This window comes from Bombus vancouverensis, chromosome 1 (genome assembly GCF_051014615.1).
Source record: "Bombus vancouverensis nearcticus chromosome 1, iyBomVanc1_principal, whole genome shotgun sequence".
Classification (NCBI taxonomy): domain Eukaryota; kingdom Metazoa; phylum Arthropoda; class Insecta; order Hymenoptera; family Apidae; genus Bombus; species Bombus vancouverensis.
This window is the reverse complement of record NC_134911.1, coordinates 23,475,601-23,488,600: the sequence shown is the minus strand read 5'-3', so window position 1 is coordinate 23,488,600 and position 13,000 is coordinate 23,475,601. Positions and strand designations below refer to the sequence as shown.

At 38.9% G+C, this 13,000-nt stretch overlaps 1 protein-coding gene across 4 annotated transcripts in view; it reads right to left on the bottom strand.

Annotated features, from left to right (window-relative positions):
* The window catches only part of unc-13-4A (BAI1 associated protein 3), a 123,163-nt gene extending 112,641 nt beyond the window's left edge, over positions 1–10,522 (bottom strand). For 2 of the 4 annotated variants that reach the window (XM_033339186.2, XM_033339187.2), the window contains exon 1: positions 10,210–10,521. The gene's annotated coding sequence lies outside the window, so the exon portion shown is untranslated. Of the gene's footprint in view, positions 1–10,209 lie in introns of all 4 variants that reach the window. The other 2 variants (XM_033339184.2, XM_033339188.2) reach the window with 2 other exon arrangements.
* Positions 10,523–13,000: the final 2,478 nt, after the last annotated feature.

Here is a 13,000-nt window from a genome sequence, read left to right as displayed (position 1 = left end):
AAATTTAATAACTGCGACTCTGTTAAAGAACGATTGATATAGTAGAGCGAATGGTAGAGTTTTATTCACTCGTAACGACGATTATATTTTCAAGAAGCTTGATAACGTCGATGCCATTTTTAGCAAAAAAATTAGAACAATAGAATAAATATGCACGCTTTGTCCGTCAATAATAGTTTCGAAATTTCTAGAAAACTAACTTGTATTTTACATAGTTAAATAGTTTACAAATAATAGTTTATAAAATTAAAGAAATTCGTCGCTGTTCGTCGTTCGTCGATTCGATTTTCGACGAGTTTGTCGTTTAATAAGGCCAGAATTATTAAAACATATTGAACGCACGTGGGTTAAATAGGGTAGCTTTTCATCCCCAGAATCCGTCCCATCGTAATTTCATCCACGAATCTGTAGTAAACACCGAGTTCCGACAAAGATATTAAATTTGACGTTTGTTCACGCGTTTTCCCTTTCATAGCTACGATTCTAATTAAATATTCGTTCAAACAGCATTAGCGGATATTAATAATATGTCACAGAGACACCTACTCGTACATAAATTAAAAAGAAAAGACGTATATTCTCAACACGTTCGTTAAATTTTTCGTACTTTAGTGAAACAAGTACTCGTAACACGATCGATCGTAAACTATCAAATAAAAATGATTATTATGTACATATTTTTCCGTCAATTGAATATTCTTAAGAAATACCGTTTATTTGGCGCGCGACATTAAAACGATAAATTCAACGAGAAGTACACTGGTATAAAAATAATAGATTTTGTATTTTATATTCTAAAAGCGACGACTATACAAATTTTAACCGATGCTGGTTATAAACGCACGGCAAGTTGAAGAATACAGTACGACGAAATACTGTTACATAGTTGTACAACATCATGTAGAATTATTTAAAACATCAGCTTTGGAATATAGAACGAAAAATCTATGTAACTTGTAGGAAACTTTTGCATATCATTGTCTCATAAACGCCATTTTATAAATATCGTTACGAGAAAACACGAATTCGTTAGTCTATCGTTTCGTTCAAGCGATTCGATCGAGCAATCTATCGGAAATCTTAAGATCTGTCGTAAATCTGTTCGATTAATTGATTTGCCCGTGCCAATAGGAAAAAGTAGTATGCACAGCTGAATAACGAGTCTGAAAGCAATGTAATCCCGAGCGTTTCGTACCCGTGGGATGAATTAAGATCGAATAAAGGGAATTTCTTTCACAGTCACGTCCTGTCGCAATTACCGAGCGTGCTGGTTGACCCTCGTGACGATTCGAACGAGAAAAACGCTACGATAGAACCGGTCGCGACCATTACCCTTTAACCACTCGCAGAGAGATTCAGATCTCTAACCCGCCACGATAAGCCCCCGGTGTTAATGATTCGCCATAAACGATGCTTAACGATCAAATCTTGGTGACTTTGTGACCTAATCGTTCTATACAGTGTGCCTGGCAACGGGTAATATAATCTAAACGAGGGCGATTTAATAGGAAAGAATAACAGGAAACCGAGTTTGTGGATTCGTATATTTTCGTTTGAGAATACGAATAATAGAATGTATTCCAACCTTGTTTTCAGGGATATAAAGTTCGAAGATCGATTAAATAAGCGTAAATTTATAGTTTTTAAAATAACTTTCCTAATAATGTAGCTATACTTCCCTTTTTATTTCAACTTATTATCCAGCAACTTTTACTCTTTTTACGATTACTCTTTTATGAAATGATATAACGACGACAATCAACTGTAAATATTTACGAGCGTGAAATACAAGATTCACCAACTGTGTCTTTGTTATAAGATATTCGATCAAGTTGCGAAAGGATCGAATATTTTGTCTCCGCGTGCGAACCGTGTAGTTGAAACCAACAACTAAGAAGCTGTAGAAAGAAAAGATTTTTTCCGCATTTTTGGTATTATTCGTTTCTCCATGTTGAATCATCTTTCAACGGGATACTTTCTATTATATATGATAGTTGTAAAAAAACAAGTGATATTTCGTGCTCACTGGCATCCGCTTGAATCTGTGTGCATCGCGCGATATTAAAAAGTTAGGGAAAAACTTTCGGTGAATGTTCGAGTTAGTTGAGTTACTGCCTTTCTCTTCCAGTCCCTTGTTTCAATTTAGGTCACGTCGACCGTCTTAGAATTCGACATATGAAAGAAATTCTGCAGCTCTTTGCTTTCAATCCGTGTTTCGAGTTCGCTGCGTTTTCTGTATTCGCGTCCAGTTTAAAACGGCCTTTGCCGCAGGAAACGTCGTTCTGTCGCTATCGATGCTTTCGAAAATTTCCATTAACCAAGCTTCTTGCGAGCAGAAACACGAAAGAATTGAATTATTTATATTTTGCATAGAAATATTCGATTACGAAAGCTTTAAACAAAGTAACTGGATCTGTTGTAAAATTTCCTTAATCGCTTAGCTAAATGCAAACATTAATTTTAATCTTCTGTCTTCCCTTTGTCACGCGTCATCTCCAACCTTTTATTCCCTGCCTTGCATCAGATTATCACGATATTCAGATTAGACTTTATCCTGTCGCTTTAAAGCGACACACACAGCACGTTAGGTTAATGCAAAAGTCTAGATTGCTACTAGTAAAAATAAAAAAGCAGAAACGAAAGAACAAGCGACGAGAGCAATATTGGAAAACGGAGTGTAAAAAATAAATGATCATTCCTTACGGATGAAACTTTAATCTTCCAATTGAACTTTATCAAACAGAAAAAGCAAAAGTTCGGACACGCGAACAACGACGCGTTATCTTCTCGGAGTTTTTAACATCTTTACAGCACGGAACAGGAACGATAGCAAAAGTCGGAAGCGAAAAGGAAAAGAGAAGCATTTTAATCAACGTTTTCTTGACCGCATACGGCGGATACGTCCGATAGAGCGTTGACTCGTGCTACTGGCACAACGCGTTCACCGTGATTTTCTGGCGTTTGAATTCGTCGCGACAGCTCGTAAAGCGAGGAAACGTGCAAAAAGGAATTTTCTATGGCGAGGTAAATGGGAAACGTTCGTTCGGAAAGCCGCAAAGCCTGTATCGGACGTTGGCATCCGACATGTTAAAACTAATTTTCATCGTGTGTTACAAACGACCGCGTTTTCTGCGATAATAGAAAATTGTGTAAGTTGCGCCGATCTACGTATGAAGGTAAATTGCGACTAACTGAATCGGACGAACGATTCTACGGGCAACGAGCCCTCCGATTAATCATCGCTCTCCCCCTGCTCTCGTTTAACCTGCTACGAGATGAAATCGTCGACAGATCTTGAACGGGAAATATAACGTGCGCTGCCTTTTGTCTTTACCCTCTTCGGGATATTTCATTCCCGTACGAAAGAGGCTTTGGGAGATGTGTTCCCGCCGGATTTCGGAACGAATTCTCTTTGGAAAATCGTCTACCGCTTCTGCTCTGCCACTGTTTGCCAGCCATGCGGAATATTGAATACGCGCGTGCTGAATGGAGTGATAAAGGAAACAATTTGGAACGGAGTGGTGATCAAACGTGCTCGAGTGTTAACGCAACACCTAATCTAACTTTTGTTCGATTAACTTCCGATATTAGCGACGAGGTACATTTCGTTTGGCTCGGACCTTTAAAGCTTTCGAAGAAATTATGTTGTAAAATATTCGTGCATCGATTGGAGAAAGAGATTCCATGCATGCAAGAATTTTATAACGAGATTTAGGGAGGAGTAGACTGACAAGAGAAATAATTTAGAGCAAGTAAGATCGGCGTATAAAATATAAATCTCTGTTTGGCCAACGTCCAAAATCGGTAAGTGCAACTTCATCGGCTTTCGATTCTTAAGATATCATACGTAGAGGAATTGCATTGTAAAATCTGCACGTATCGATTAAAAATAGAAATCTTCCGTACATTTCTAACTTTGCAATCTGATTTGTACAAGAAACAGATTAAGGAAATTAAGAGAAGTAAGAGAAGTAAAGCAACCTAGTACTTGGCCGTGTAAAATGTTAACGTAATATCTGTTTAAACTCCAGGTACAACAAATACAGCTTACAACCTCCGATTACTAAAACGCAAGAAAGAAATTACACAGTAAAATTTTTAATTTCCGTTGAGATGATTAAGATTAAAAGATATTCTGATCGTGTTATGCATCAATGTTATGCATCAAAGATGTGTAAAATAAATCGCGATGTAAAATGTTCACGCATCGATCGAAAGGAGAAATGTTTCGAACATTTGTAAGACGCTTCGAACGAGATTTGCGCGCCGAACGGAAAAAGGACGTTCGAAAGGCTTGAAACATTAAGTAATAGCTTCCCTCCATTCTTTCTCGAAATCGTTCGGTGAGGTCAACAAGAGATTACCGCCGTATTCGAATCGAAAGACGAGCAATGCCACGAAGGCGAATGAAATCGATCGATATTCCAAGCGACATGCACTTTTCTACCAACAATTCACGCCTGACGTGATCGTACGTAATAAACTATTCGTCGTAATTAACGCTGAGAGACACCGTTAAATGGCGACTATTTATAACGGTTTTATGTATCGAATATCGACGTTAACGCGACATCTCGTGGGGAATAAACAGCCAGCATTATTAGCCTAAACATCGGTTATTTTAACACACCGATATTTCACGCGAACAGCTAACGTATCGAATAAACACAGGGACACCCTGTCCATCAGCGTGACGTATACGGTTCAATTCGTAATCATTATGGTTAATTATCGGCTGAGTTTTAATTGCGCGGAGAATTGTCATTTCCACGCTTTATCTTACTTATACGACGATAATTTGAACCTATTTGCTTTAAGGTTGAAGAATAACGCACACCTTTCTAACATCCACTGTACGGATGATGGTAATAAGTTACTTCGTTCTTTCGTAATTAAGCAACTTTCTTCCATATTGTGTCGAGGAAGAGGTAGCGTATAATTAATACAATGTTATTACGGAATTTCGAGAGTAACTCGATAAACGTCAAAACTGATCGAGCGAGGTAATCCGTCGAACATTTATACTTTGTTCGATAAGAATGCTCTAATTCTTTTACCTTTCACATCACGCGGTGAAGTATTTGAAATTTAGCAGATCTTATAGATTTAATTGAACATTTTCGAAAATTATTCCGCAATTATGCCTATTACGGGATAATAAATCTGCCGCGATGTGCAGTCGTCCATATTTCTCGTGTAATAACTCATTTTTGACGAAGAGAACACGAACGAACCAGGAATGATTAGGCCACGATTACAGCGCTAGTTTCGCTACGTTCTCCCTATTGTTCGCCATATTTTCTCCAATAAACGGTTCATTTGCATCGATTTCGATGGCCGGCCAGGCAGTTATTGGAAAGTGTACGGCGCCGTGGTTTCGATATTAAGCATTGGCCGTGGTTATCCGGAAAAGTCCGCAACTACCGGTCCGTTGAATTTTTATCGCAACGAAAGGAGCGCTCGCTTTATTTTCCCTTTATCGTGCATACTTCGTTCCCTACATTGTTGATCCATTATCTTTTATGGAATACAACATGTCCGACCTCGATCGATCAATATTTTATCAAGTAGCATAATCAAATATTCAGAAAGTATCTAACCGAGCATTTTGTAGCACAATTCTTCCTCCCTTATCTATTTTTCGTTCTCTCTTGTTAAACCGATCTCTGGTTTTTTTGTGGAAAAAAGGATTCAGTGTGTAGACCTTACGGTTTTGTAAATTTATAATACAAGCCAGGTTTCTTGGTTTTGTTTGTTGGTATTGATCGGCGTCTCTGTATCGGAAACTTTCGAAAGATAAATTCGCCACTGGCAATATACTCTTCGGTTATGTGTTCAAGAAATTAATCAATAGTTTGAAAGTAGAATCCTCCTTCCGCTCTAGTTTTGCGTCTGTCCCGAAAATTTGGCGAACGCCTTACTTTCAAGTTCCTTTTCATTAAATTTTTCGAAAGTTTTTGAATTAAATTCGATGTTCAATCTATAAAAATCAGGATTGCTACCACCTACCTTACAATATCGTTTGAAAAAAGAATCGTAAAAACAAATTCTGCAACCAACCCTATCACCTTTCAAGCGTTACTGACCATATTTTCCTTGTACCGTCAGTTAAAAATGATAGAATTAACTTCTTTATCCAGATACGTAATTTGGAATAAATAAATAATATAAATTATAGATTTACGATAAAGGAACTTGTATTCGTCAATGATAAGCGCAGTTCCCATCCGATATCGATATATTAGTCGTAGTTAGCGGTAATTATTGCATAATTAAAGCCCTTGGCTCGAATGTTCATTGTCAATGCGTATAAATAGCAAAGATGAGTGAAATAATTGTTATATAATAAATAATAATAGTTTAATTCGATTAAATATTTTGCTTTGTTAAGACGTTTCCAGTATTACTGCAAAATAGACACGATAAAAATTATGCCAAGCCCGAGACGAAGCAAAAAATTAACGTTGAAGAGAAAAAATAAACTCCAAGAAATACAAAGTATTCCAGAAACAATATATGGTATTCACGTACATGAAATTACGAATTACCAAGGTGCGAAGAACGACTATAAGGACATGAGATATAGTATCAAACTACAATGAAACGGTACGAAGCACTATTAGTTTAATATATGTATCTGCTAGCTTTGTCTTAAATTCAATGCTTTCTCGTTCCCATGGTAGCAAAATTACTCCATTATGAGTAAGATTCTAGAGCAAATATTATGAATAAATCATAGAAAACGTGGTTCACTGATTAATCTAACGACTAAAATTCTTTGCCATTACAAGCGATTCATTCATTTTTTATGCCATTACGAATACTATTAATATTCGGTATGATTAATAATAGAATAGTAATGTTAATTCTATTATTACGATACATTGCAGTATATTCCAGACTCTTTTCGCGAATCATATTTCGAAGTTACAACAGGATCTTTGCAATTAATTTCACGATTACATTTCCCTATAACAAATTCAACTATCAGAATTATTATAATAAATTTAATAAATGTGTAATCAAGTTTTATTCGTGGTATTTGGGAAATATCTCAAAGGATAACGAATTAAAAGTTTCAATATAATATTACTAGAACAATGTTCAAATAAATAAGAATGGAACAAAAAAGCTTCACGAACGTCTCGTTCCTCAAACGACATCTTTATTTGCTTTGTTCCGCGAAAGCGACATACCAAGAAGCCTCGAAGCTAATTCCAGAACTGAGAAATACTCGGCTCTTTGTACGAATTTTTCTTAATTGCGGATGACGTTTTAATTAAAAACAGCGTTCAACGAAAACAAGGGAAACGGTCGAACAAACAAATTTAAGTTAAATCACTGTTGTTACGTCGCGGTCTTGTTTCATGGAAATTACAAGACTCGAAGGATTACCGAAACCTCGAGATAATTGCGAGATAACTAAAAAGCTCCTGATTCGCATTTTCGTTTAGCCATAGACGTCAATGCTAGAGTTTTCTGCAATCCTGAGCACGTAACATGGTAGCTACGTGATTGGCGATATGATGCATGGTTCAAACGCTAACAAAGTAAAGTTAGTTTCTGTTTTCGCCCTAAAATTTCACGTAGAAGCAAATTAAACTAGGTATAATGTATATATCAGTGACATTTAGGTTCTACCAATAAATAATTGAATTGCACGGAACAATCGGACAAGGATCCTTAAATAATATCAGACAGTAATTTATAATATAATTAATTGTGCAGTTAGGTAATTGAGAATTGTAATTGTTGTTCTCATAAGATTTGACATCTGTTAATACAGCCTTGGTTATATTTTCCTTTGAGGGCATTATACCAAAAGGGTGAAATGAGCATTTAAAATTGGAGTGCAGAAAGTAGGTCACTTAATATAATGCAACGTAATTGCCTTTCTTTTCGTTGTTACAATAATAAACTGATCAAACTATATTTTCATCGTGTATGATACGATTTCGAAGGCGATATAAATAAATTTGTTCTACATATTCTGCTTAAGCTGAAGTTGTACAAAAATACGGAACGAAGCACAGAAATACGGTTGTACGGAATACATATGCTCGTTTCTTCTTTATTACTAAAAAATACATTCGTCGAATCCTTCTCGATACTCGTTAGTTATTAGAGGAAATACTCGATAAACAACAAACTTTTTTTAAACCCATTAATAACGTAAACGATTGAAGCGACCATGTTAAGTGACCCACTTTGTATATTACATCATTCCAGACAATGTCAGTATTTTTACAAGTCGTCTATTCTTGTCACTTACTTGTTTTATATGACATTTGGATAAACCTTTTCTAGCTAATTAGAAAGTTTCATTTTCCTACCACAGAAGTGTAAAACAACACGTTCATCACACGTCACTGGAAACAAAGAAGAAACAATCTGTTCCATCAGAAGCACGCCCAATTATCTCGCTGTGCCCAGTTTGACTAAAATACTCTATCTTTTGGATATAATTAGGATCTGGTGTAACTATCCTTCCCGAAGAAAGAGAACAGATGTAAAGATTTGTAACGAGTCGAGAATCCACACCGGGATCGTGAAATTGCAAAGAGGTTAAAGCCTCTAAGGAATTGTTTGCCTCGCGATGAATCAAACTCCGACAGTTAAATTTATCCGCTTCGCTCAACAATAAGTCATCGTCGACGCTTTTCTTCTAGCATCGGCTCGCCTCTATTAATATCCTCTTCTGTTTATGTTCGAAAGTTTGATAAATCGCGGCACAATTCACCGCGAGTCATTTATACCCTTCGCGTTAAGATTCTTTCAACTTCCGCGTGGTTATGCTTTCCCTTAGCTCGAATACGGAGTCACCCCCATACTTTGGGATCGCCTTATACGACTAAGATATTAATTTTCTTTCAAAGCATACTGATTTCATTCGTAAAATGACAAAAATTGATACATCCAGTTGGATAATCCTACGACTCGTATGAAATTTTTGCGCAATGTCGGAATTTCGAAAAAGTTGATATATCTTCTATGTTTCTATATTCTCAGACTAATCCATAAACTACGGAGAAATTATTTTTTTCGACGTTCTTTAATACGTTCGATATATTGTCCACGATATTTGTCAACAAGAGTATTTGTATTGCGAATTTGTTTCAAACGCAGTACAGCTGGCCGTATATAGGACAAGGACACTGTATGGAACGTCCGAGGTAACAAACAGAAGCCCGTCTGACGGTATCCGGTTTATTTAAAAACGAATAGCCATACCCTCGAATTGCGATCTCCGACCTTCAAAATCAGGGTTTGTCGATTGAAACTTTTTCATCGAAAGGCGAGGCACAATTTCGCGCACACGATTAGCTTCGTCACCCTTCTGCCTGATTACCATTTTTATTCGCGAAAATACGCTAGCCTTTGTCTACGCTCCCTTTTTTCCCTCATCCCCCAAGCGCATATTTTCCTTTTCCTTTTAAACGAAAGCAAAGACAAAGGAAAGCAAACAGAGATACTTTAGAACGAAGTCGTAAGCAAGTGAGTGGCTCGTGGAAGTAAGTACAAATGTAAATAGCCGTAACGCGGAAAGCAAATATACTACGTAGAAAATCGTAGGCACTCAAACACTAGACAAAGATTTCTCGGATTAAACTCGACCCTTCTGTACGAAACTTTCGACAACCATAATATTCTACGGACTATTTGCGGAAATAGGAATCATTTTAATACAAATTGACGAGATTTCGAAATATCGACGTTCGTAGAAATTCCGACCCGACGTAATTTCGGCGCAAACGTCATATCTCTATATAACGATATGTGCAATCGAAAAATTTATACGTTTGATAAATTATTCCCGACGAATAACAATCTCACGTCATATCTCTATATTCTTTGGCATTATACTTTCAACACAAATGACGTAAGACTCACTCGAAATCTAACAAACGACTCACAGATCACTCCTTACGAATGTCAATAAGAACCCGCTGTCAGTCATTGCTCGATCGATCATTCGAAACGAAAGCACCACCTGACCACCACCATAGATCAGACGAATCCACGCTCTCGTTCATCGACAACGTCGAACGCGCTATCAAGTCGAGTAACCACCATGAAACGATAGCACTTCGTTTTTTGTTCAAACGAAACTTGACGCGCGATCTCGGAAGCGATATGTGGTAGATCGTGAACCGATATCCGTCTCTCGCTGGACCATCGTTTAAAGTGCGCTGACCCTCGGGTACTCACCGTTTCCGTGATCGTGCGCGTCCCTTTGTGTCCACCGATGGAAAGACCCCGGGGAACAGAGTGGAGCAGTTTCACGTAGAAATCCTGATGGTAAACGGGTCGTGTCGGATGCGTGGACAAACACGGCAGAGAGATATGCGACGGAATGAAAGAAAACGAGCGTTCGTACGCGATAGAACGAGCGCGCCTAGCGGTCGCAATGGAATACCCACTTGTAGAGCCGGCGGATGACCGGGCGCGTAAACTAGACTGGCGGGTTGGCAAACAGGTGAGATGCCGTCGCGTGCCCGTCTTTCTCTGTCTCCGTTCCTCGCGCTCTTTCCATCCCACCCTGTCACCCTCCTCCAATAACCCGGCTGGTCTGTTTTCTATCTCCTTTCCTCCTCCAGGGATTCCCCTCGCGTGCTCTTCGTCTACATGCTCCTCCCACTCCCGCAGCGTTTCACAAACTGTCTCTCTCTAACCCGACACGAGTATCAACCCCCAGATTCTACAGTAGGCTTGTCCTTGTGGTTCGTATTTACTTCGTATGGCTTCTTATTATGGGAGAATCTAAAATTTCGACAGATCTTTCTTTCCTTTTGCTTTTCCAGATTCTTCGAACCGCGCACGCAACACATCGTTCCTTTCATCCGATTCTCTTCCTTTATCCGCCTCCTTAGGGGCTATTCTCGCGTTACTTCCTCGTACTTCATTATCCCCGCGATACTGTTTCCTTCCACTTCCATTGCACATGAAATCGTTCTGCGTGTTTTCCGGTCCCTATTTGCGTGTCTATCTCCATCCTTGTCCGATCGAGGACGCGTTCGCGTAGCATTCGTTGTTCTCGATTCAGTATCTCCTTCCCTCGTCGAAGCAGAGAACCCTCCTATCTCGTAATTCCGCTTTTCACTCTTCTCTCTGCCGGCGTTCCTCCTTTCTCTTTGTCTCCCTTTCTCTCGATCCCACCCCCATGCTCGACCCCTTCTCCTCGCCACTCTGATAACCCTACCTAGGAGCATGGGGCTCTCCCTACCCCCTGCAGGGGTTACAACCGGAGGTACTTGCGTGCGCAGCACGTCCATCGATCTATTTCAGCTCACCTACGCTCTCCTGGCAAGCCTGGCCCCTGTACCTGCCTGCTGCCTGTCCGCTCACGCGGCTTCTGGGTGCGTTCACACCGACCTAAGGTGTGGACCAACGGGACAGAGATGTTTTATTGCGATCTGGAACGCGAATCCCTTCGAGGATGATGTTAACTGCGTTCCACTGTCGTAATAACGGAGGATTTCGGTGGATCGGTGGCGAGAGTATCGACTTCCTGAGAAAACGGCAAAGTGTCGTCCTTCTCCCGATATCCGTGATAGATTGATAAGGTGTATTCGATCGCTTCGGCGTACACTTGATCCGTATCATTACGTTCTCTGTTCCCGTCGTTTCACGGTCAAATCCCGATATTTTGAAAGACTTTGCCTTTGGAAATTTTTGTTGGTTGTTTTATGCGTGGAATATCTTAGAATAATTCGTATCCTTCCTTTTCTTTATGCGTAAGACGCTTTAGAATAATTCGCACATTTCGCTTTCTTCACGCGTAAAATGCTTCGGAATAATTCATATCTTTCTCTGCTCTGGAAATATTATTGAAATAACAAAAAATCGCGAAAGACCGAGTTTTACGTTATTCCGAATGATAAAACTGACTTAATGCTGAATGCGCAAACTGTTGAAATACGAATTGCTATATTCGAGGGAAAAGGAAACCAGGACAAAAGTGGTGCAAGCAAATTCGGAAAACCGGACAAGCCACAGGGATTTCATAGATTCCGGGCTCCTAAGAAGTTTACAAATGAGATTCAGTCAATACCGGAATTCGGGGCTGACAGAACGAGGGCGGTAACGCGGGAAGACGTAGAAAGACCGAAAGTTGGATAATGTGTATTTGGTGAAACTGTTAGGGTACTTCGTTTACGTATTACGTAAACCATGGCTGATGCAGATGCACTGGTAGTTTGCTAGACGATCGCTGTCGATGCTACGAGGAACTTTGGTTCTGTCTCTTCAACCAATGTTTCGAGATTGTATACTATTTATTCTATTATCATACATTCAAGTATGTCTCTTATTCGTTTCGCTTCGTTGCCTAATAATAACGATATTGGAGTTTAATGAAAAATTCTTGCATGTACGAAATTTATAATCGTATTAAATTAATTATATTTTTCTTCCAAACGTATTTTATATGTATCAAACTTTTTAAAATAATTATAAACTATTCTCTAATAAAGAGTATCGTTAAGCTTATTAGAAACATGTTTATTACAGTGATAGCTTTCAAGCCTCGATAGGAATAGCCAAGGTAGGAATAATTCGACCATATTATATTGAAAAATTAAACACAATAGACTCGTAGAAATGCATGGTAAATGTAGTTTGCTGACTCGACAAGGAGGTTTATAAAATGTAGGCAAGCCATTTATTAAATTTCCCGGACCAATCAGCCTATAAATTTTAAGCTAAGCTGGAGGTAAAACCTGATGTAGTTAGGAACACATTCAAGCCGGGTAAAGGCACCGAATCACGGCGGGTCTACGACGGATCGTGGATCGCATTTCCACCGATTTTCAATCGTCCAAATAGCATTCGTATTGGCACAAATCGTTCGTGTCCGTTCCTGATATTATATATCGCGTTCGTTTCGCTTCTTTCCCGAGCCGTGCACAATGAAATTCCCAATCAAAGCGTGATATTCGTTCGAACACATTTGTTATCGATGCGGTCCGAGCCTTTACCATGTGACAATCTCGATAAAAGA